A 26680-nucleotide genomic window follows, 5' to 3' on the forward strand; every position below is an offset into this window, starting at 1 on the left:
CTACTTGTACCGTTGTCTTTGAACCCAAAAAATATTTTTGTTTGTGTGCTAGAAGCACTCTTGTTAATCTCAATAGTAAGATTCATAAACTATTTTGTTGAATATTCGACCTATAATAAACGGATATTAGTTTCTTATTTTTGCGTCATGAAAAATGTTAATTAGAAAAAACGGCGAAACATTTGCGCTGCGGCTTTTTAAAACGCTCGTCCATTGTACTTGAAATTGGTTAGGTTAAACAGCAATAGCCAAAAGTTTATTGAATTGTTGGTGTATGCTTTCTAATTTCAAGTAAAATGCTCAACTTACCTTCATAGTTTTTATAAATAATTGTCAATTCAAAAATCATACTCAATTTCTCTTTCAAGCATTTTCGAGTTTTAGAAAACGTGTTTATGCGTACTTTTTTTACTTTTTACTCTAATTTTTTATTGCTCCAAAAAAAATTATTATCTTTTCAAAATCTAATGTGACAGATAAATTATTCACCCGAATTTTATATCAATTGCTGCACCTGATGAAATATTTTGTCTTGTTCATCTCTCTTCGCCACAAAGGAAAACTGCTATTATTTTCAAGGTTTGAATAACATGTTCATAAAGTAAACTATGATACATATTATTCAAACTAATAGCCTGATCAATAGACTGGTTCAATTTTTGACTTTTAGCTCCACCAAGCTCTACTGATTCCTTTTATGGCCCTTAGTAATTGTGCAAATTTTGGTACCAATCGGTTGCGTCTACGGACCCTCCAAAAATTTCAAAGTTTATATGGAAATTAGTATGGAAAATCTCTTAAAATTGGAAATAAATTCTTAAAAAATTACCTCATCAATCAATTCATGAGAACACTATATATTTCTAAAGGTATTCTTCAACTGAACGCATTCGTGGAACATTGTAAGTTTGTGAAAATTCGCTGAGAAAAGTTATTATCTAAAGAAGCAGCATAACTTCAAAATAAGTGGATATTATAATTAATCATAGCAACCCTTTTTCAATAGCTCCATCGTTATACAAGTGTAAACTAGGCTTACCATCAACCACTCCCGTATGGCAGATGCAGCTATTCAAACAGGGTTGCTATGATTAATTATAAAATCCACTTGTTTTGAAGTCATCCTGCATTTTTTAGTTAATAACTTTTCTCAGCGAATTTTCACAAACTTACAATGTTCCACGAATGTGTTCAGTACCTTTAGAAATATATAGTGTTCTTATGAATTGATTGATGAGGTGATTTTTTAAGAATTCATTTTCAATTTTAACCGATTTTCCATACTAATTTTCATATAAACTTTAAAATTTTTAGAGGGTCCGTTGACAAAACCGATTGGTACCAAAATTTGAACAATTACCAAGGGCCATAAAAGGAATCAGTAGAGCTTGGTGGAGCTAAAAGTCAAAAAATGAACCAGTCTACTGATCAATCAATTGACGCGCATTTTAAATTACGTTGTTTCCCAGGACTCCATGGGTTCTACACATATTATGTTTCTGGAAAGGGTAAATCAGCACCTTTTGAACAGTATGTAGATTTTCCCGAACAGATCAATTTTTCCGAAGATATAGAGCAAAAAGCAAAAAAGTACATGAAAACACGTTTTTTGAAAAAATCTCTAAAACGCTTCTTTGAAAGAGAAAATAAATATGATTTATAAGTTAAGAGACCCAATATTAGTCTAGAAAACACTTTTTCTCGCAACATAATTTTTCTTGTAAACTTGTGTTATTAGTAGCAGAATTACGAATGCAGGGCAGGGTTTGAATCTGATTTCCTATGAACTCTGGAACAGTAAATAATTCCACAATTTCTCCAAAAGTGTGAAAATTGTTATGGAGTTACATATGTTAAGATCGGCCAAAAAATCGAATTTGTTTTGTATTCTTCTGTAGTAAAGTTCTGGTTCTTAAAAATTTTATCTCAAACTTTTATAGAGATCGTGGCAATAGACGCAAAGAGTTTTTCATCTTGCTCCCTTACGGAGGTGTGGCATATACTTGAAACTTTAAACGCAATTATCTCGAAATCATGTTTTCCTAAAAACGTCTTTGCGGTGATTACGATAGCCGAAAAAGTTTTCAACAGATATAAAAACTTTTTTAAGCTTGTTCGTAATTTAAGTGCCATGTTCTTGAACGATTCTATTTTTTCGTCAAAATTTTCATATTTTAATAATGAATTTGTTTAATAATGTTTTCAGGTAAAAAAGTGTTTGTTTTACACAGCAAAAAAATATGAAAATTAACTTAAGCGTATTTCATGATAGCGCAGAAAAACTATTCGTGTAATTATGTTTCACGAATAAATTTACACTATATATCATGCACATAAAATGACCCCTGAAAATCGTGCAAATCTGTATGTTCCTATGGAAATTTACATTATTCTGCTCGAGACCTGCGCGCCATTCGTTCAACTTGCAGGTAAAATATCTTATTTTACACGATTTTATACGAAACGGTGTTGAGCAGAGAGAAAAACTAACTGCGTCATACACATCCATACACGAGCCGCAACTCAATGCGATTGGATCGTCCACGCTCAAACGAAGCTTATGTACGCCATTTTGCAGTCACGCTGTTATGTGTCGCTTTAGCCATTGGTCCATAAGGGGGTGTCTCTGGTGAGTCAATGATTGTTGGTTGAAGTCTTGGTAGTATTATTTAACGGATTTTTTTTTTGATGTCGGTATCGTCACCAATACATACGTAAGTTATTTATAGTACGATTTGTGGCCAATGTAAAATTAATCACTCGCATAATTTTATACTATTAGTTTCCTTTATGTGCAGTATATTTAGCATAATTTTACATGAATTGCAGTGCAGTATATTTAGCATAATTTTACATGAATTTTTTATCTGTGTATAAATTACTCCGCAGCTATAGCAGACCAAGTGATCAAATTTACCCGTGCGCCACCGCTTTGTTTATTTGTAAAAGCCAAAATTGATTCCTTCTACCTAGTGTGTGAAACTTGAACAAACAATGAGTGACATTTTTTATTTTGATTATAGAGGCTTTAACCTTAAGGTCATTCGCCTCTTCGGATTAGAAAAATCTTATATGATAAAAATTTCTAATCCTATGTGGGGGGTCAGGACTCGAGCCCAGGTGCGCTGCGTACAAGGCAATCGATTTACCAACTACGCTACGCCCACCCCTAATGAGTGACAATGCAAAGCAAGAGTATGTCCCGTTGCGGATAAACTGTGTTGCTATTGACTTCTCGAAACACCCCGGCGAATGTAATGAAAAAATGACAGTATTGAAAAAAAGCTACATGACCTGGCACTACGTACTAGTTCCGCCGCTATCAATCAACTCATGTCAAAATACGGTGAGGTGGATAGTGTTAAGGAAGATACTTGGAGCAATTTCTTGCGAGGACTTGGCAATGGCGTTCGTGTAGTGAGAATGCGGCCGACAAAATCTATTCCCTCCTACTTGACCATGTCATGCAGATGCCCTCAAGGTATTGTACATTCTCAACGAACACTAGTCACGTACCCAGGGCAGATTCCTACGTGCCAACATTGCGATCAGCCGCTACTCCACGGAAAACCCTGTACAGAGGCTGCTAAGAAGATTTAACCTGCTACGACCAAAGCCGGTATACAGTCGTCGTATGCTTAACAACAACCGGTTGGTAAACCAACGACTGCGGACCAGGCATTAACAAATACCAGCTCAACAACGATCAGGCCCAGTACCACTAAAACAAGTGCCATTACCAACATCGAAGTAACAACGATTACACCAAATGTCTCCAAACCTACAATCACCACCACTAATAAAGAATCAAACACCGATGAAGAAGGATTTACAGACAACGCATCAAGAAACCAAGGAAGAGGATCTCAACACGCAGCAGCAAGACCCTATGGATAGTTGAAAGTTAAGTTTAATTTTTACACATTGTAAAAATCTTAAAAGACCCACAGCTCAGTTATGCTAACGCATTGAGCCGTGCCAAATAAACAAGAAAAAAAATGATTTCATAAAAAAAAACAAACAAAAATTTAATTTTGGGGGTGGGCTTAGCGTAGTTGGTAAATCGATTGCCTTGTACGCAGCGCACCTGGGTTCGAGTCCCGACCCCGCACATAGGGTTAGAAATTTTTCATAAGAGATTTTTCTAACCCGAAGAGGCGAATGACCTTAAGGTTGAAACCTCTATGATAGAAATAAAAAAAATCATTTTTTTCCCTTTTTCCCGCATCTCAACATATATAATTCCTTAAGATCAAACATAGTCTAGCAAGTGCTCATGCGGGATGTTAGACTATAATCAGTCGACTCCAAATTTTGCATACACCCAAAACGTACCCGGTAAAAATCGCTTACATTAATGCAATAAATACGAGCGAAAATTGCAAGCGTTCTGGTAATGTGCAAAAATTGCAAGAAGCTTCCTTGCATGTAATGCAAGAAACAAAAAAAAAACAAATTTTGCCAATGTATTAGCTATGTATGTGTATTGGTGACCAATATGCGTTAGATAAAAAAGACAGCTGGCTTGAAAAACGAGCCCCGCACGAGCAGATCACTAACCATACCTGATCCATCCAACCATGCTATCAGATAATTTAAAGTGGATAAAAGTCGTATATAAACACTTGGATGATTTCACGATTAATAAAAAAAGTAAAGGACGCCTCAGACTTGAAACTCACGTCATTGCACGTCGTAGCACTGTCTATAGGCACTGTTCTATATTTGCACATGTTGACAAAGCGTTAAAACTCGTACAATCAGCACATCTGGAATTCGATGCTGTCTCGTGTGTAATGAATAAGCCACAATACTGCGTTTGATGATGTTGGTGAGAAATGAATAAAAAGCAGATAGTAAATAAAAACTCGGCGTGCGTTGCTATACAAACTGGCATAGGCACGTGAATGTGGTGGCAATCCTTTGACAGTGTGTTGAAGAAACGTATGTACGAATAGCAAGAGATGACATGTTTTATATGCTTGCAAAAATTGCAAAATTGCAAGCAACAACATTATTTGCAAGTGATTATCGCTTACAATTATTGCAAGAGATTTTTGTTTTGGGTGTAGTTATTTGTGAATTCAAATAAAACGTTCTGAAGTTCGTGGTCAACGTTACCCCATCTTAACAAATCAGAATATATTGGCTTAAACGGCACCCCATCTTACTATATATGGTAATTTCGGAAGAGATGCCGCATCGGTACCACACTTTCTAGGGTAAAAGGTTATAATACACCCCAACGGGGAAAAATGCCTCTTCAATTCCTAGGATTCCTGAATGAAAGTAAAAATGACTGGTAACAGTATCGTTTCATGAAATCAACGTACTAAGTTAGTTTGGTATTTTTAATATGTTGCAAAAGAGCTATTTTGATGCAAGTTCCCACTTTTTCCAATAGCATTACAATCAATTAGAAACAGTCGGATTTGATAGAACTATTTCGAGTATCTTACTAGAATATTATAGTTACTATATTAGTTTTTAGCTTAGCTTAAAACTTTGTGTGCGTGTAGAATTATGCCTGCATTCACTGCTAAAACGCCCCACCCATACGCACCGATTACTATGGGGCATACCATACTCTTGTGGTGGGGCATATAACACTGTAACCGGGGGCATTTTGCCCTGGATGAAAGAAAAAAATAGAATTTAGGCATCTTTGAAAAATCTTTGAAATTGCGGAGATCATAGTGTCGAATGTTGAAATATAGCTACTTTTGCTTAAGGGGGGCATATTAGACCTCTTTACCCTACATCTCGTGTATAGAGTCACTTTACTACGATAATGTGATATTGCGGGTGTGTCATTCGAAGAATTACAACATCGTGGATCGTGGAGATGTAAAGTAATCCTTATTATTCACCTACAAATAATTTATTAAGGATTATGTGCGTTCAATACCTTTTCGGAGTGCCGATAATTTTTAGGACAACGTCAAAATTTAGTTTTTTAAATCTACGCGATTTTTTTTTTGATGCATCATGTATCAGCTGAATAGTTGGACCTTTTAGAAGGCATTCTTGTCACGATCACGGTCATCTATAATTTCAGAGGAAAATGTCGTCGTGCGGTATCTCTCCCCAACAGTTGGAATAGATGCCGCATCAAAACTACAGGTTAGATGCCCCACCCGATGGCTGAGGATGTCTAGCTAAAATGATTTTTTTTTACCTCAGAATGCCATTAAATGATCCTATGCGTCAGGTATAGGTTCTTAATATGGTATATCCACAAACTAATAGACTTAACACCATGAAATATACGGTTATTAGTCTTTCTACCACTTACGGAGGTGGAGGATGCACAATTTTGTTAATTACTCGAGTTCATATGTACTGTCATCGTCGAACAAGATCCAGTCACACCCTAGGCGAAGTGGATTATTATGTTTTCATATCCACGAGCAACACACGCATACATGTATTAGCTTAAACGAACCACAACAAATCATCGCGATGACCCGTGGAACTTCTTTTGGCGAGCGATAGACTATAAAAATGTTTCAACCTCTTGAACTGGTGTAACCTAAAATTACTTCATGCTCTTCCCTACCCCCGATTTTCTTATTCTGCAATGGCGACTGACTCTTTTAGCAAGCATTTATCTTAATCAAGCTATTTTTTTCTTAGCTGAACTGCAGGAAAAGCAAAGGAAGGAAGAAAACTTTTTTCGACTTGACGCCTTTGTCAAGGGGAGAAGAAAAATGCAATGCACACCTTCAATTCTCACTGCTTCCAGAGGTCGCAGCAGTACTTATTTGATCCTCGACGCTCGTCCAAGCAAGTTGGCGAACTAAATGTGGGACGTACCTCTGTAAAAGTTAAGACATCCTAATGTGATTTATGCTTGCAACACTTCAATCCCATTTGAAAGAGTGTGTATGTGCATCAACTTATCCGCAAAAACTATCGAGAGTGAAAAGTTAAAGCTGGGTGGTAACCTATTGAAGAATAGGATACTGTAGGTCTTGGAGCCGACGAAGCTTTTAGGGTAAAATGTGGACTATATTTCAACGATAGTCTAAACGCTATTGGATTTTGTTTTTGAATTAATATTGATATGCTACAGCGACGAAAGGATCAATTTAATGTGGGAACTGGTGTTTTTATTTAAATTCTATGTCAGGCAAAAGAATAACACTGCTTTTATTCCTTCTTCATGTACGAATTTTGCATCGATTCCTCGGGGTCTCGATAGCATCTGTGAAAAACGTGACTTGAATGTAATTTATCAATATTTTTCCTCCTCCTATCGCCGATGTCCCATTGCCGCATGGACGTTATCCCGACATTATGTTTTGCTTTTGGCTCTGACAATGTGTGTGTTTATTTCTATCAATATTTTTCCGGAACACCTTCATTTCCTTATGATTCCTTTGCTCGATACTTTGATCATATGGAAATAAATACAAATATCCAGCACAAACGAAATGTAAATCTTTCGATTCGGTTGCTCGTTCTATTCGATTTACTTATAGTGCTGAGTCGAGACGTTTATACTTGTGTGTATTTACAACTTTTCTCCTCGTTCCTTTTGCCGCTGCCTCATGAATATTTATTTGCGAAACATTTTAAATCAAATAAACACTTGCACTGATTGCGAATTGAATTGAGGAACAATATCAATCAAATTAGCGTGTTGTAAAATTTATTACTTCTGTTCCATAGTTCTGAACATTACAACTGTTTAGATTAGATTGGTTAGATACGTGAGATGCAGCAAATGCCTAACCAGCTCCTTCGTGATATTTTTCCAAGTGACTACAATTCAGATGCAACGAGTACTTTCAACAAAATAACCCTCATTATCTATTTTACATTCAACACACATTTCTTCTAGCTCTCAGGTTACAAGTTCTACTTGTCTATATATGATAGAGGCTGTTAATTTTCCGCCAAGGTTCACTACTGGCTTGTATGTCTCTGCTCGAGTAGATTTGGTCCATTCACATCAAGGTGTCAGAGAGAAGATCTCGTAACAAAAAAGAGATTTTCTTACGACGTGCCATTGAAGAAAAAAGGAATTTTCAGGGAAATCGGGATGACATGGAGTCTGATGAACGCCAACAGAAAGCAGCGACGAGTTGGGATGTTTCCAAGATTTCAAGAATGTTTTGCTACTTCCTTTATCGTTCTCTTACATAGCACAAGAAGAGCGTCAGCCCTGTGAATAAAGAAACCCAAAGTTGAATTTAATTAATTCTGTTCTCTGGGTGTTACGCTCTAATCTCCTCTTTTCCGTTTCTTTCTTTTTTATTGTATCCGCTGCGGTGTTCTAATTTGATCGAAAAGCTTAAGCTTTAATGAAATAAATGGAACGATTTCGTTAGTCAACTTTTCTACTGTGCTTCGTCGCACTTATTTGGATAAGGAAGCCAGTGAACGTGAGATGAGGAACAACTTTTTGATTAAACAAAGTGTTTTTCTCGGTTGTCTGACGAGCAAAAAGTGCCCAACGATGGATGCTACGAAGGCATCCATTGAACGTCAAACATGTGTCAGCAAAAGCGAAATATATATTTCGGTATTTCATTTTCCTTTTCCAAATCAACCGGGTTGTAGTCAGAACCGAATGTTCACCAGTTTCGATAAGTCCCCTTTTACGATACATCCCAAAACAAACGTTGAGCTCTTTTGTCGTTATATGAGTGATGCTGTTGCTAATTCGGGATAAAAATTTCAATTAAAATTAAAACAAATAAAACGGATGCCAGTCAAGTGCATTGTCGGTCTGAATCTTTCAGCTCGTCGGCATGTCTATCATCAGGGACAGACTTTTAGTTTCATCAACCAGTTTTCCTTACTGTGCACAGTGGCTGCACTCCATATCTTACCGCATGTCGCATGATATGCGAACAGAACAAGCATAACATCCGAATACAAAGAAATAAACCAAACTCCACTCTCTCCGGGATATGGCGAATAAGGGAGAACCAAACGAAGGCATGCGATTGTCGGAGATCAAAAACAATTTAGCGACAGCAGTCGTACACGATATAAATTATAAGATACAACTAAATAATCTTTCATACTCAATGTAGACCAGCAGATCCGATTACTTCTGCGCAAGTGGGGTTGGATTGGGATTTATTCGCCGTCTAAGGTTTTGTGGTAGTGATCAAAGTTTATTCTGCATGAGTTAGAATGATGAAAAAGATGCAACATATAATTCGGGCGAAGCGAGCAGAACATTCTAGTGATGCTATTTAATTTGGAAGCGTTGGTATCGGGCGTAACAAATAATCTATACTTTTGAGATCACAGGTTGAGGTCCAGTAGATTCAGGAAAATGTCCGAATGGCTGAATTGATTATATATTGAAAAAACCTGTTTTAATTCATCAAACTACGATTTCATGGCTGGTTATGTTTAATGTAATGGAGAAAATGTCTATTGTCAATTGCATATTCAGTATGATTTGCACATACATACAATGGATCGACAGCCATGAACTTGAGATGCTATGTGTCGACGCTGAAACACTTGAAACCAGCGGCGGATCTAGGAGGAGTGTTGGGGGGAGGGGGGGCGGATACCGCTCAAAATGTTGAACTTGTTAAGAAATTTTAAATCCGGTTAAATTTTATAGTTTCAAACTCAAAATCATGTCAAACCAAATTTTTCGCAAATGTTTATTAAATGCGGTTATTGCATATTACGTAATGAGTTCATTTCAGAAATCGAACATTCAGACCCACTTTTTTATTCAGGAGTAATTAGGAAATTTTATTCGGTGAGGGGGAGGGGGCTTGATGGGAGGGGACTTGATGTGGAAGAGGTGGTTTAGGGTAGGGTGGCGTGTGATGAACTGGCGATGTTAACCCCTCACCGCATACCCCTAACTACGCCCCTGTTAAAATACAGAAAACCTATGTTAGTCAAAAACATTGGCCGAGATTAGGTTGACGATGTTCAAAGTGATTGCATAACCTTTCTATATGAGAAAGGCAAAAATGTGAATTTGCTGTGTGGCCGCACTCTTCAACCCATAACTCCGGAAACTGAAGTCGGAATTAAATGAAATTCAATAGCAGCCTGTGGAAAAGTTATATCTTTCATTTAAGACTAAGTCTGAGAAAATCGGATCGGCCATCTCCGAGTAACTGATGTGCGTTTGTTGGTCACTTACATACACACAGGTATTTGCCGAATTCAACAAACTGAGTCGAATGGTATATGACACATGGCCCTCCGGGCCGGGATTAGGTTTACGATGTTCAGAGTGACTACATAACCTTTCTATTTCAGAAAGGCAAAAATGCGAATTTGCTGTCTTGCCGTTCTCTTCAACCCGTAACACCGGAAAAAATATATTTTCAGGTTGAAATTTAAGTCAAATATATCTTACAAGGAGCTTGATTCAAGATTACATCAATCATACTCCAAAATGAGCGTCAAAAAAGGAGGAATCGAATATATTTGAGGCAGAAAACAACTGTTCCTTTTTGCTATATTACCCAGTATCATTGATAAGAGTACCAATTTCGTACAAATTTAGTCCACATTTCCCTATATCTGCTTGTTCATAAAATGTCATTGGTGCGCATAAAACGGCGGAATCTAATATTATGTTTTTTCCGCTTAAAGGTAGGATTTCATTAGCACTCATATTCTTCTGAACACACTGCTAAAATAAGGCAAACCATTGCGTTTATAAATAAAAATACTTTTGGAAACCGGTTTTTTAACCAGTAGGCCCCGCGCAAAACTAGAAACTTAATAAAATTCAAATAGCATTCTCGGGCGATTTTAGATTGATTTGTAGTTTTCTACAAAGTTGTAAGCAATAAAATTGTCCTTCAGAATCTCACATTTTGTAATATTTAAATGCCTATAGTTCCACCTAACGGCAACAATGTGAACCAGTTTCATTGTAAAACCCAAAAACTTTAAATTAAAAAGTTGCTGAAGGTTTAGAGACGTAGAATTTTTCGAATAAAGTTGTTCTACTAAACACATCGTGATTTTTCTGTGGAGTATGATTCGTGTGTCTCAAAACATCTAACAATGCTTTGCTATTGATTTTTTTTGCATTGCCATATTAATTCGAACAAAAGTGGAATTCTCTCGTAATTTTCAATAAATTTAAAAGCATCCATCATAGTATTTTAATATGATTTCTGAAATATCATGACGATTGTTGAATTAGAATTCTGCTATAAACACGACCACCTATGAGGCCATGCTGTTATGTATTTCATAAACTTTAACCTTAGATACGAGAGAAATAATGTCGATTCACACTTGTACCATGTTCATGTCAACGAGAGACCATTCGTACTGCAGTTTTTATTCAGTATGGACATTGGACACTACTATAAATTCACTTTTCGTCACCTTGCAACATCAACAACTGCCTATAATGACAGCTGATGAGGTTGGTTCTCTCTCACATAAAGATCGATAACAGAATTCGGTGCAATTTTGTTTCGTGCTTCAATTTCTGAACCACGACTGCATAATAAAGCCATCAATTTCACTGAAGGGGGTGCTATTATTCTCCCACTTCCTCATTGTAGCGAGCTGTACTGTACTGCAATGTTTCAAAAATGTTGCGCTTTTGTTTCTTTTTCGGTGGTTTGCTGTTTTCAATTTGTTGTACAACTTGTGTCTGTTTTCACTATATCCAGCTACCAACTGGGAGTCTTCTATTAAACGACCTTAATTATCGCACCTTCCGCCCGTTTTTTCTGGTCATTACCAAACTGAATATTTTAGCATATTTTTTGTCGTTTACCTTGTTTTCCGCTGGAACTGGATACGGTTGTTGAAATTTGAAATATCTAACAATCGAGCGTTGCAAGCAATGGTCTTTGTACACTGTTTTATCGTTCGGTAGCAACATTCCTCTCAAATAATCCATACACTTTCGTCTTTTTGCTGTGAACGACGAGCGGTGTTTCTTCATTCCGATTCTCAAATATTGAATGCTACCGTCATTTTTAATTCTGAACGCATCTTGCGATTTGAATTTGACAATATTCGGTGTTACTTTCATTGAATTTTGGTCCTTTTATTTATATAACGTTTACTTTGCTAATTGAAACCGTCTGATAACGCTAGACATTAATCACTACGTGAACGAGTTTATAATTTAACGCATATTCACTAATTTTAATGGCTTACATAAAGTAGTTTAACCGAAACTATTTTTGAACTCATAAATCGAACTGGGTTATAATTAAACTTTTAACTTTGTGCGAATAAATCAAAATATGTACCGCGAGTAAAAAGCACAAAAACAAAAGTATAAGCAAACTCAAAAATAATTTAAAACATATCTTGCAGCGAAGTTCCCGCAGTCAGTTCCGATTTTGTTTTCCACTGCACTCGGTTAAAGATCTACATTTTCGAAAAAAGAACCCAAACTTTTCTGCACGAAACACCACTGGCACCAGCAGAGAATAACGATTTTCCACCCGTTCAGAAAAGAACGTCATCGAAGAGTGATGAAGATGAGAAAAAGGATCCCCGATTTTTCCCTAGTACGTTTTTCACTATCACCGACGGTCTCTGCACGCTCTCGTTTTTTTAAAGCCAGCTCCAAATATTCTGAATTTTGTAGAGCCTTTTGTTGCTTTACATTGTTTTTCACATACCCAGCTTCTCTCTGTTATTCGATTCTGTCTGATGTGTGAAAGGGTCCGAGCTATGGAAGTAAGTCTTCTGAGCTATGAGCAAAAAATCATCTGAAGCCTGATGATACACCATCCTACTGCTGAGAAGCGAGTGTTTTAACTGATTTTTCCAAACTACCGACGTGCTTGAGTTACATCTATGAATTTCAACGTAGACTAATACTAATGAAAGAAACCATTCTCAACTTGTAGTAAGCACCGTGGCGACTACAGTTGTTCGGAAACGAAATATCGAATCTTGTTATCATGCTTTGAGATATTGCTTGAAGTGAACGTTCTTCTTCCTACCCACCTACACTCACCAACGTTGAATTCTGGGAAAAGTGAAAGGTGGTTTACTCGCTGCTCTCCAACTTCATCTCGGTGAAATAAGATTCGACCAAAATTCCAACTGGTACGGTCCACTCTCAGAGCTACGTTGGAAAATGATTTAGGGTGTCTGGTAGATTGCAAATATGGTCGAAAGTGAGATAGAGAAGGCAACAATAACAAACCATAAATCCTTGAATTTAGCCAGAAACGTACTGGGTGGAAAACTCTCTCGTGTTCATCTCTTTAGCGCCCTTTCATGCTCCCTATATACCAACATTGCAAGAAGCTGAGCTCCGTCATTACTTGGGTTCCGATGATGATTTTCCGAAAGCGCCTTTTTCATTTCCTGCTTCTACAGATTCGAGTGCTAGTGAGTAGTCTGAAAACTGGAATCCCGGCGTCATGGATTTCCTTTTGGAGTTTCAACTACTACTGTACTTTCTTCTCCGCACCAACACATTGCGTCGAAAGTAGCCTGGTGGAGAATGCTGATGATGTTGTTAACGAAAACAATGAATTACGGATGCTGCGCACATAAAGTTTTATTTTTTGTTTGGCCTCCACCATGTCTCCGCACACCAAATTTTCGTTGCTGACAGGAAGAGCACAGCATGTACACAGCAGGAAAACGAGACGGCGTTACGGCTTTTCACGACGATGATTTAGGATGTGTGTGATTCACCAACACCAACAGTAGGAAAGAATAGAAAAACCCGCCGATGGCCAATCCGTTCCACGGGTTGTTTCCCTAAAAAACGTATGGTCAATTTCACTCGCTTACTCGGAAAAGGTACTATACAGAAATGCCAATGGAATAATTGATAACAAATGCATTGTGATAGCTGCGTCGATGTTCAATTTTTTCGAACGGATTGTAAGACCATACCTTTAACGATTGTAATTCCAGTAATACACTCTAATTTTCTTTTTGGTGACTTCAACTTAAACTACCTACGGAATGTTTTAAGTTTTCAGCTAATCAACATAATCAAAAAGTAATGTATATGAAAAACAAATAAACGATATAAATTACCTAAATTTAGAGTGTATCAACAGACCCATTGAATATCCAGGAATGCCTTTGCCATATTCTATTATTTTATTCATTCCACTAGACAACAAACCAGTCAGTACGGGGAGCGCCATAAATCATATCTTTTAAGTTTCATCCTTTTAACGGTATTGGACCGGATAGATGTAAACAGAAGCCGGGTGCGCGAGGTACGCAGAAGCAGGATGCAGTGTTGAGAGCGCCTTTGGTGACAGAAAGCTCGTGGTTCGAGGTAATTGATTTTTGTTACTGGCGTCTGAACCAGAACAAGAGGTTTGTCGTTTTGGGCACTCTACGGCACTTGAAACGGAGAAACACGACGGTTGCTGATGATCTCTGCAGGTCAGAATTAGTTCAGTAACAAAAAAATAACCTGACGAAAATCGACCAAACATGACAATCGATGCATTATTCATAGTGGATTGTATTGTTTTATGTTTGATACAGGGCAGGGACGTTTCGGACTTAAGTGAAATGTCTTTTTTTTAATTGTGTTTATAGACGTATCGGGTATTGTTATAATTGCAACCATTTCAAGTGACATTTATTTCCTTGTTCTTTACATATATCTAACTGTTAGATTTAGGTATAATTCTCTTACATATAAAATAGAATACTGTTGATGTTTGTTTTTATTGGAGGGCGAGAAATGCCACTAGAGCGCTGAAGATTAATGATAAATATTCGGGAAAACGGTTTCCAACACCATAAAGTTTCTTGCGCTTATAAGGAAATTAAATTTGATTAGCTCACACTCGTTGGACGCTGGGATGCTCACAATTTGACGACTACTCAGTAGAGAGGAAAACTTGCTGCTGGAAAACCTTTTCCGGGGAAAAACTTTTACATTGGAAAGAATCTGAACTTTGTCTACAAGATACGGAATCTTATAGCACCCATACAGCAAGCCAAGGGTGATTTTCTATACGACAAAGCAACCATGCCTATGGGAAATTTCGGTGGAGTGAAAAAGACTTGGGCAACTTTAGGTACAAGTGTTGATACTAGAGTGCGTTGGTTTTATGAGAAAGGGTATATGTAAAACCGAATCACATGAATAAATCATAATATGTAAAATAGGCATCAACCAGTAATGAACGAAATGAGAAAGGGCTGAAAAATATCAGAGAAAATATATTTTTGGCATTTTCACTGGAACTTTTCTACTTGTAAATGTCAAAGGCTCTTCGTACATACGGAACTCACCTCACAAGTTTTTGTATAATTTTTTTACAATTTTTATCCTCTCGGATACAGTCTAATTTTAAATAAGTCGCATCAAACCATATCTTTAGTCGTGTTGTGCGGTGATCATGAAAGTCCCAAATTAAATCGAAGGTTGGATTAATCTATTTATGCTAATGTGAAAATTGATTTGGTGCATGTCAGTTGTAAGCAATTTCGAAGTATTTTGAACTTCATTCATTCCATTTGTTAAATGGCATTTCAACTGTATCCTTGTACAGTCGAGTAAAGCTTCATGACAATGGACAAGCGAAAGATACACATCCTTTCATTTTCCAATACCCGACACTTTTGTTAGACAGCTCTCTTCCCACAATTTTTGTGCTTCCTTTTCGGCTTTCGGAAAACTCACAGCTGGGAAGGAATTTCCGCATAAGCCAGCTCGGTCGGAAATGGATCTTTGTTCGTATATAACACGGTGAAGTGATACTAAATCGGAGCAGAAGGTTGAGAACTGTAATACCTTACTCGTGTCTTTCAACTTTTCTTTTCTTTTTGTTGAGTAACTTCCTGGAGGTGATGCCTTTCTTATCCTGAGAGCTTTTCGCTTTACAGCGTCTTTCTTCGTTTCTCTCTGACAAGGGCCCTTGGTATCCTTGGGAGCCCTGCCATGTAGATATTGGTGTGATCCGGTTGTTTTCCAGCGTTCTATTTTTTTGTTCGGAAAGCAATTGATGTAATAGAAGCGTTCAAATTGCGTTGGGGTTGAGTAACAAACGAGAGGGTGATACAGCAACCAAGGATACCTACCAACGTGGAAAGACAAAAGGGATTTTCAGAGACAGTCACAGCAAGGGAGGGGGAGCATCACCGTCGTTGTCTTCGGTAAGTGACAGCGCACACAGCGGGTGACAGTTTTTGTAAATGTTGAATTCTCTCCTTTCCTTATAATATAGCGGGACGCACAGGGAGTTATTCGTTAAGGCAGAACTTTCATAACCAGCACGGCTTCTTCGTATTCGAAATTTAGCGTAGGATATTTTGAAAATGCAAAAATGTTAGTAATGTAAATAAAACTGCCGTTTTAATCGGTTTCGGAGAGTTATGCTTGTCAGTTATATTCATACACTCGACAGGTAATGTAGCTATGAATCGTGATACTATCGAATTGATGAAATTAAAAGACCGACCCCAAGTTTCCTAGCCTAATGAAGAGTACTGCGGTGAAATAGCCTGCATGGAATGCAAGTCGTTTTCATGGCTGTGTTTCTACAATGTATACCCGGGATGGCGAAAGCAGAACATTTTTGTTCGCCCTTTCTTTCAGGAAGGCAATTTGGCCACACTTTTATTAACACTGCTGTGATCTAAAAGTCAGGTTATAAATTTTAAACATCGTTCTCGAATTTATCATTAAAACTCAATGAACAAATTAATTCCTCACATTTTCTTTTCCATTCATCATTCCGAGGAATCAGACTCATCGTCTGTTTTACATTTTCTCCTGACCCACCATTCCCCACCCTGAAAAGCTGACTTCGATTCGCACAAGCGGTAGTGCAGTCGAGTCAGACTGTCGTACCGCTTCTTTCCAATCCAAATCACTATCCAGCCAGTTCACCAAGCGTACCAGGAAATCTGCGCTGCATCGTAAGAAATCTGCAACAAATAAAGCGGAGACAGGGAGAAACAAACATTTTTAAACAATTTAAAATCATTAATAATGTTGTTATGTTAATTTTATTGCATTTTTATTTTGTTTATCCATATCTCTGCTTTCGCATGGGTATTCGTAGTCGCATTTCGGCCGAGTTTTGATTTTTAGCACAAGACAATAAAGCAAGACTATCAACCCTTGAGTAACAAATTGGTACCTATAAAGTATCGTGGAATCGATGGAAAATTGATTTAAAATCCACATGCAAAAATGTAATCTCATTTTTATACCAATACTTTATGTTTGTTTTGTATTTCATTCATTGGCACAAACTTCAGTATGCTGAATTAAGAGAAACCTGTTAGAGCAGAAAAAAACAACTAACGTATTTTTATATAATATATCAAGCATATTTTAGTAATTCCAAATATTTGTAATGATAAATTGATTCCGCGATCTACAAAAAAGCTGGCTGTCTTTAATAATCTTCGCGAACAATTTACTTTTCGTACCGAATCTGTCATGCTTGCATATTTAAAAAAAGAATATTTATACTATCCAATATTTTGCTTGACATATTTTTCAACGCGTTTTGAATAGTACAATATTTAATGATAGTCGCAATAATATCAGAAAAGGTTCCGGAAAATGCTGCGAAAAACAAAATTTAATTAATTTGTATCGGTTACATAAGTAAATGAAAGTAATAAGATTTGTATTCTAATCATTATATCGTCGCTGTTGTGCTATCTTATGACAAACGCCATTTTGGGGTAAACTGAGTTAGATATGCCACATTACTTGTTTAAACAATCTCCACAAAGTGGCGTTTTCAGAATTTTGAAATTCTACTTGGTTACTTAGATATAGCGAGAAACATGATGAGAAATTGTGAGTTTTTTGCTTCAAATCACTGTATCTAGGGATTTGCTCAAGTTATATTGAAGTTTTGGATGTTTTTATGTGTGAAAATGTCTGAGGAACACAATGGCATAAACATTTTCAAAAGAAAATTACACGAGTTGTGAGAAAAACACAGTTTTAGTTTTAAACTGGAAATAAAGGATGTTTGGCAACACTATAACCGAAAATAACTATTTTTTCTAGATTCCCTGACTCATTTCCTTCAAAATGCATTTCACCGATTGTTTATAGACCATATGAACGCAAAGATATGAATAAAAGTTAAAAATTGATGATTTTTTTCTATGGAAAATTTTCTATGCACGATTATGACACGTCATACAATTTTTGTCATCAATACACGCCTATGACACGTGTGAGTGCGACTTTTGTTTACATTCATAGTAAAAACTCGCAACATAGTCAACCGATCTTCGTAATATTTGAGAGATTAATACAGAATAGATAGAAGCATCAATTGTCTTCTTTGAATTGTTTGCATCATTTATAAGTGTCAAGTTATTAATTCTCAAGTATTAAAAATCGTTTTTCTCGAAATGTGCTTAATGGCGCTTGTCATAAGATAGCACAACAGCGACGATATGTGGAAAATTTGATAATACCGCTCATTAAAGCACTAGATTCCCATATGCACTTTTGTTAAAAATGACTACCAGGTTTGGTTAGATAATATCAAGAAAAATACACTAGCATGGTTGTTCCATCCACAAAGCTCAATGAGAATGTAAATGTTGAACAACGTATTTATCGGCTTACTGTTTATCAATATGAGACTCTTATGCTTTATTGAGCAGAATATCTCACATTTGTCAATATACAATATATACAGTGAAGTTAACGCTGTACGGTAATACATAAGGTAATGAGCCTAGTTGCACCCTGTTTTGATTATCATTCTACTTATTTGAAGTCGTTGGTTAGAGCAATGTTTGCCATCTTTGTTCAACGCATTAGCTCAAATGGAAGGGCGGCAATCAAAGCCAATAAGTAGGCATGTTCTATTCCTTTGCACATTAAGTCTTCATATCGCTCCTTCGAGCGCTATATTAGAGAATCCATCGCCCTGATTTCTTGAATTCCATGAACAGATGATGCATCCGCAAGTTATATTCCCGGAATTTATCCAGAATTTGTCGCAAGGTAAACATTTGGTCCGTCGCTAATCTCACTATTAATCATTTTTTAGATCCTGTACATATATAAATGATTTGCGGCTCCGTGAAGCTAACGACTTGAACCGTCAAATAAACGAAATGAATAAACAAAATGGCATTCGATCAAATAACCGGACACCTTTCTGTAAACTAAGAATCGGCTGTGAAGTACAATTAAGACACAATTTGCTTTAACACTAATTTTTTTTGTAGGTGGAGGTGTTAGCGTCATATGTATTTATGTTAATTGAAATCTTAAATAAGTTGAAGTGATATATTGTTTACAATTGACTTTATCAGTAAAGAAGTACTTTATAATGTTCACCCTACTATGGTATTAGGTAGTCAAAAAAGTTTTGTGGATTTTTGTTATACAAAATGAACACAAATTTTTCAATTCCTTGAATTTTTTTCATCCAAGTATCCGCCGTTTTGTTCGACTAGTTTTTCCTATTCTTTTGATATAAAACTATAAAATAAATTTAATATAAAACTACTATAAATTAGGAAATTTCTGATCAAAGCATTGATTTAAGTGAGTTTTGAAGTCGTCTATGGAGAGCTTGTTTACGTCGAGAGAGTATTATAGTGAAAGAAACAAATGACAATCTGATGGCACTATATGCAAGAGACAACAATTCTTCCCATACAGAGTCCTCCAATTTGTTTCGGGTAGTGATTAAAAAAAGGAGTGCCCGTACACGACTATAAAATAAACACTTAAATCGTATTTTGCCCAAAAAACGTTAGGTTTTATAGTTTGTATAAAAAGGAAGTAAATATAATCGAACAAAATGGTAAATATTATTTCGAATTGAGTTTAGCAGTAATTGAAACATCTCTCTTCGTTTAGTATGAGAAAACCTTAAAAACTTTTTTGACTACCGAATGGTACAGAGTGCAAGGCGCTGATCTCATAAGCTAATCATCGCATGTTGGATCCCGATCATGAAGGATTCTCGGCGTTAGTAGATTCATGACATTTAGTCCCCTAGTTACAATCGACGGTGGAGTCAGTCGAAACAAATAAAGATTTCCAAATTCCGGATTATAATACCAAGGAACGCTTAGGAATAGTATTGTTCAAAAACTCATTTATGCACCTAATATTATCACAGACAAACACACATAACATTATAAGAGAATATCTCTGGTCATTTTGCCAGAACACTCAAAATATATTTAAAATGACTATTAAAGCTGGCGAAGCATTGTTTTGGAATGCTATATCGGATAGTTGGTGATATCATGTTGATATCCTATACACCAAAATATGCGATTTTAATCTTTTGCGTAATTCCAAACTTGAAACAATTTAACAGCTGTAATTCACGGAAAGACGAAAAATAATCGTGTTCCATTCATTCTACATGAAAGCTGCAGGCATCTTCGATGAAGAAACAAAATGCTTTAAATTGTTTTGCCCTACAGAGAGTATTGGTATATTCAATCAATTTCTATATAATAATGTAACAGTTCAGCAATATTTGTTACATTTTCATTACAAAACATTGAAAAATGGACGTGTGAATCTCCAGAGGAACATCGGGAAAACGCGGTGTGTATTGTAACTCAAAACTGACACAAATCAAAAACGAAAAAAGAAAACATGAAACTACTGTAACATATTGAAGAATTTGTGGACAAATACTGTGCAAAATTTGAAAACGACTGGTCCAGTAGATTTTGAGTTATGATGTACACCACAACAACAAGTTGATTTCGAGAAGTCTCGGGAGATTCACTCGCTTATTTTTCAATATTTTGTAAAGAAAATTGGAGAGAATATTATTTAATAGTTGCATTAGTATATGGCCTTTCTCGTGTATACAAACTACGATTCAATGGCTGGTTACGTTCAATAAATGTGTAGGAATGTTTATTCAAGGGCGGATCCAGAAAAAAAAATCGGGAGGGGTTCAACATTTCGATGAAAATCAATATTGGTGGTCAAATTTGGTTTCAGACCAATGTAAAATTCAAACTAATTTAAAATTTCTCAACAAATTTTGGAGGGATCCGGACACCCAAGACTCTACCCCTGGATCCGCCACTGTCTAGCGCACCTCAGCCACAAACGTGATGAGATACATGTCGACGCTGACACACTTGGAATAAAAATATATAATATTTAATAAGCTTAATCATATTGTCATATCATAATTAATATTGTTTTCCTTGTACATTATTTTGGAATATAGGATATGGGAGGAGGAAATTTGTGTGAATATTTCCTGCGACCTATAATAATATGCCGGGTGGATGAAGCAAATTGTGAGGATGGTCTGAAGTCTGACCAGCCTGTAGCTCCGGAACCAAAAGTAAGATCTAAATGAAGTTTAAAAGCAGTCAATGGGAGTATTGCATTTCTCATTTGAAATCAAGTTTGTAAAAATTGGTCAAGAATCCGCTGAGAAATAGGTGCGACATTAACTTAGAAACTTGGTTTGAAACTATGTGTGCGTGTAGAATTATTCATGTTTTCACAACAGCTCAAAAACAAAACGCCTCACTAAGCTTTGAATAGTATGCCCCATTTTTAGCACAACCGCAAAGTAACTATTGAGCCAATTATAAGCTTTAAATAACAGGAATACTGATTTTCTTTGGGTAAAACAAGGTTACATACAACGTATGACTTTTTTTAAGAATATAAAAATTTCAATAATTCGATTAGGGCAAATAACCATATTGTTGTGGAGCATACTTACCGATTGCTATAGGGCATAGTATTCTTTTATTGTGGAGCATATGACACTGTGGTATTTTGTCCCAGGTGAGCAAAAAAATTGGAATATGAGCACTTTTGAGAAATGTGTAATAACATTTTTATTTTCATGCTTTTGCAAAAAAATAAGTAGGAAGTTTCTGCGACATCATAGTGCCCCAAGTTGAAATATAGCTATTTTTGCTAAAGGGTAGTATTAGACCTGTTTACCCTAGGACATTGTAAAATGGTCTATTACATTCTTAATATAATTTGCACCTATATAAAATTGCTTAAGGAGCTACGTGTCGAAGCTGAAACAGTTGAAACATAAAAAAATAATAATTAATCAGATTAATCAGCATTCGTTCAATGTCTTCCTGCTAACTAATTTTGATACGCGTGGGTGGGTATGTAAGACGGGCGTATAACTCACAGCCGAACCACCCCGGCTTATTTTGATATGAGTGGAGGGTGAAGGTAATGTGGGCTTGTGATCTGAAGGGAGTGTGGGTGATTTGAGGCGGATTGATGTGGTGGAGTGAGAGGTGTGTGGGGAAGGGGGAGGGTGCGAGTTACTCCTCGACACGCACTTCTAGCTACACCCTTGTTAATTCCGAAGGTTCTGAAAACCGATTTAAGTAAAAAACGAGATTAGTTAAAAAAAACTACATTGTGAAGCGAAGGTTCCGTTGATTAAAATTAAAAGTCTTTGATAATATTCACACGCTTATTAATGAAAGTAGAAGTTTTAATAAGCCGATTTGTTTTCCTTTCGCTCAAATATGCATTAGAGTTTTAAAAGTGATATGTCCAAATATGGAAGGCGGCAATAACATATGAATATTTTAATTTTCAATTTTGCCGAAACGCCTGTTATGTATACCCTGAGTACACTGAAAACTTTATTTGTTCTTTTCTCTAAACCTCTAAACTTTCTTAAATAAGCTATTTTGTATCAATTTTTATGAAATTTTCTGCGTTTTTCTGCTAAAAAAAGCGCCAAGAATCAAAAAACTTTGGTTTTTGACCCTAGGTCAAAAATTACGGAAGATAGATTTCCGGTCGTGGACCTTTTCCGAAAGAACTAGTCTGTGGGAAAATGTTGTCCAGCCGCAATGTTGTGTTGAAACTAAAATACTTGACACTTTTAGTTTTTGTACAATGAAAATAATAATATAAATCCCATTTTACGGGAGCTCGATCTTTACATTGCATCAATAAAAATTTCCGAAATATGCCTACGTTTACGTGCTTCTACGTACCCCTTAATAGAATTTTGCAATCTTGATTAAAGTAAATAATGAAAATTTCTAATCTTTGTTGATCCGCTACATATATAAACCCTTAAGGGGTTGACTTGCTATACAAGATCGAAAAAATCGAGATTTTTGCTTACGGCGATAGATAAATCGAAGAATATCAAATATCATAACAATATACGCAGATTTTATAAGATTCTATCAAGATTAGTATCAAAAATGCATACCAAAAAACTGGGTACGGAATATCAAACAGAAGGTGCACTTATGTAAATCGGAAATCTTTGTTGTTTCATTGATTTCAACAAGAACCACCAGCTGTACTTTTCCATTCTTTAACTCCACCATTTTGTGAAATTTTTTTGGTTTTATTTCTAGATATTGGGAAACGGTAAGAATCCGTCGTCCGTATTTAATGTTAAATAATACTTTTGCAAATAATCCGAGTTCAACAAACTATAGTTCGTTCGAAAGGTATTCGTATAGGCTGTCTGAAAATATAAAATGCGTTTGTTTACCTATGTTGTCAATTGCAGGAGTAAATTTTAAAAACCTGCAAAAAATACCATTTTTACAAATTCAAATATCCATATCTTGGAAATTAAACATTAAAATCAAAAATAAATTAATAGCGGTCTATCTGCGTGTTAGGCCTTCCATGTGCACTTGGTTTCTATAAGATCGCTTTAGCCATGGCTGAGAATCACGAATGAGAGTTTGTCCATTACACAAACACAGTTATTGTCCTAAATAGTCGAGTTGAATTGATTTGTATATAAGACTCGGCCCTCCTTTTATAAGAAATGTAAAAGGTCCGCGATTAGGTTGAAGTCCAAAAAAATCGATTTTCATTTAACCCATTATAACCCAGGGGTTTCAAAAAGTGAGCCAAATGCAGTGATATCTTCAATTCCACCAAAAAATGTATCAAAGATTATGGGAAAAATAAAATCACCGCTTAAAATGGTTTTGAGAATGAAAATATCTCGTGCAAAAAATTTCGTACGCTTAAATAAAAACAACAAATTTTAAGTTGTTTGACGTATTTCTTCGGATTTTCTGATAGACAACACTTCTTTTACACCTGTGGGAACGTTTTGTCACATAATGGAATTATTAGCACGAATTCCAACAACAAAATTCAATTAAATGTATTGCTGACTTTTCAGCCGCCATTTGCCTCAACTATACACGGTTCAAAAATGTAAACAAAATTATAAAAAATGGCAGTTGTCTTGTTTCACAATGAAATATGAGGTGCAATGATCCCATTAGTGCAATAATAAAGCAGTTAGATGCCAAAATTCTGCAGTAAATACGCGTTAAACGATGGATAGTTCTGCGTATGAAATTTCATACGCTAGGATATAATGGGTTAAAAAAGCTTTTGTTCGAGTTTACATAAAATAAACCCATTTGGTATCCAAAATACAAATTCGGTTTTTAAATTTTCCTTCACTCTTCCATTGGAACATTTTTCATTTCCTGCTTATACGGGATCAATAACCGTCGTAGTAGGTGGCCAATGTTTGCGCCTTTGGTTAGTCAGTAGTGATCTGGACCTTGCAAATTCAATTATTTTTGCACCCATTTTAGTAAGTTTTGCATTATTTTGATATCAAGGTGTTGCCAGTTTATATGCAAATTTGTGGTGTGGCCGTACTCTTCAACACGTATTTCCGAAACGGCAAGTAGGATCAGAAAAAAAATCAATAGGAGCCGATGGGAAGGTTGTACCTCTATTTTTAAACTAAGTTGGTGAAAATCGGTCTAGCCACCTTTGAGAAACAGTTGACATTTTTGCCACAGACACATATATTAACCAACATCTCGACGAGCGGATTCGAATGGTATGTGGTATATTTTCAAAGTGACTCTTTTGGACCGAATCAACCCAATAATTGAAGCCCGCTCCCCTCCGCTATTTTAGGTATTCCAATCCCAGAGTCAAAATGTGTTGCGGTTTATTACTGATTAGTTTGTGTATTAACTATTTATATCTAGTAGAATGAACTGCAACTCTATTTGTTAAGAAAGTTATCAGCTTTGAATCACCTAATGCGAACGATTCATGTTGATGAGATGCCTCCAATACTGCCTTTTGACGATGCTTGTATAAACTTGCCTAGTCTAGTTTTCTGTTTAATAGTTGAAACTGATTCACTCCGGAATATTAGGAATTAATTTGTCGAAATAGCCAAAAAAATTGAAAAAGCAAGAATATTATTTTTGGTGTTATGTTCTACATAAACCAATAGTACAGTAGAAGGTTACTATTCTAATATGCTATTTCATACTAGATTGCTTTCAATATGTTGAACTTTCCAAATAGGAATTGATTTGAAGGCAAAGCATGTGGCAAGAAATCTTTAGATTCACGTTAGGTCCTTTGCCATTAAACACAGGATGAAAGGTCCCCACCGGTTTCGCTCATAGTGTAACTACTTCTAAATATGGTAATTCGTCCTATGGGTAAATGGAAGCATGGAAACCCCTTTAGTAAAATTAAAATACAGCAAAGTAATTTAAGCTCATAACTAATTCAGCATCTCTGCGTCACAGTCCCTTCTGTGAAATCCCGTCCTGCCAGTTGTGCCGTCGGTATTTTTGCTGTGTCAATTTGAATCGCTCCAGCAAACCGATGATGAAATGTATTCCAATCAATAATCTTGACACGTTTCGACAACAGAGGAATGCTCGTTCCTAGCAACCTTCGACGGATCTGAAAAGTTCATTTTCCTTCATTTCAAATTTCAGTGATGCGGAAGAATAGGAAATTAAAATTAAAATTGAACTTGTGATCGTTATCAATAAATTAATAAATTTCAGACACATTTTCACCGTTTTATCGCATCGTTGCCTTATCTTTTTTTTTCGTTGTTTCCAATTCTCGTCTGCCAACAAAATCTCACTGCTACGGATATCCTTTTTGTAGCGACAGGGGCTGCACCGTTCCTACATGTCCCGGCAAAGTTTCTTACACGAAATGCGCCAGCGAAAAGGATCTTCCAGACAACCCACAACTACAGATTCGAATTTCGACTACACTGAGGGAAAATCATACGACTTACACCACAGCTTTTTACAAACTCCCCGAAATCATTCCTGCGTCAAATTCAACTTACTACACAATCCATCATTGCTGTGGTTCTCATAGAGAACCAAGAGCCACAGTAGACAGAGCGAGTTAGACGAGTAGTCTGATGTGAGAGGGAGAGAGCAGATGCAATACACACAGCTGTAACCCAAGTCTGATGATGGGTGGTAGATCATGCGAAAGGACAAAGCAAGAGGTGGAAAACCGAAAACGAACATGGAATGTAGGAATGGTAATGGACGCGATGCACACACCATCATCATGATACAGTCGACTGACTGCGGGCGGGAAAGAAAGAGCAGAGCGGATCTTGCATTACATTCAAACACCCAGTCACATGTAGAGCAGTTTTCAATTTTTAGGGGAGCGGCCATTACTCATTTTTCAGACTGCTGTTCGGTGTGAATTGCTGAACATTTATCAGCTATCGATGGGTTTAGCGACGGCTATTGAGTACTAAATTGGAATCAGTTCTTTCTGATGTCTAGAAAGAACCTGATGCTAGAGTTGACATCATTACAGTTATTGTAATCAATGCTGCCTGCTTTCTATAATAGCATTATAAAAGAAGCCATTGAACTTGAAATCGGATGAAAACTGTTCAACTGAAGATGCTCCACCAGAAGAAAAACTGTGTCATTCTTCTTCCTGTTTCCCATTCCGCCGGGCTACCTTCAGACAGTTTCG

The 26680-nt window shown here is 36.4% G+C and overlaps 1 protein-coding gene across 2 annotated transcripts in view; it reads right to left on the reverse strand.

The window, feature by feature from the left end:
• Positions 1–26680, reverse strand: part of LOC131676509 (homeotic protein antennapedia) — a 121029-nt gene that overhangs the window by 83640 nt on the left and 10709 nt on the right. Inside the window, exon 1 of one of the 2 annotated variants that reach the window (XM_058955575.1) lies at positions 11744–12443. The exons of the other annotated variant lie outside the window; for it this stretch is intronic. The gene's annotated coding sequence lies outside the window, so the exon portion shown is untranslated. Of the gene's footprint in view, positions 1–11743; positions 12444–26680 lie in introns of those variants that run through there. 2 annotated transcript variants of the gene reach the window in all.

Source organism: Topomyia yanbarensis, chromosome 1, assembly GCF_030247195.1.
Source record: "Topomyia yanbarensis strain Yona2022 chromosome 1, ASM3024719v1, whole genome shotgun sequence".
NCBI lineage: Eukaryota > Metazoa > Arthropoda > Insecta > Diptera > Culicidae > Topomyia > Topomyia yanbarensis.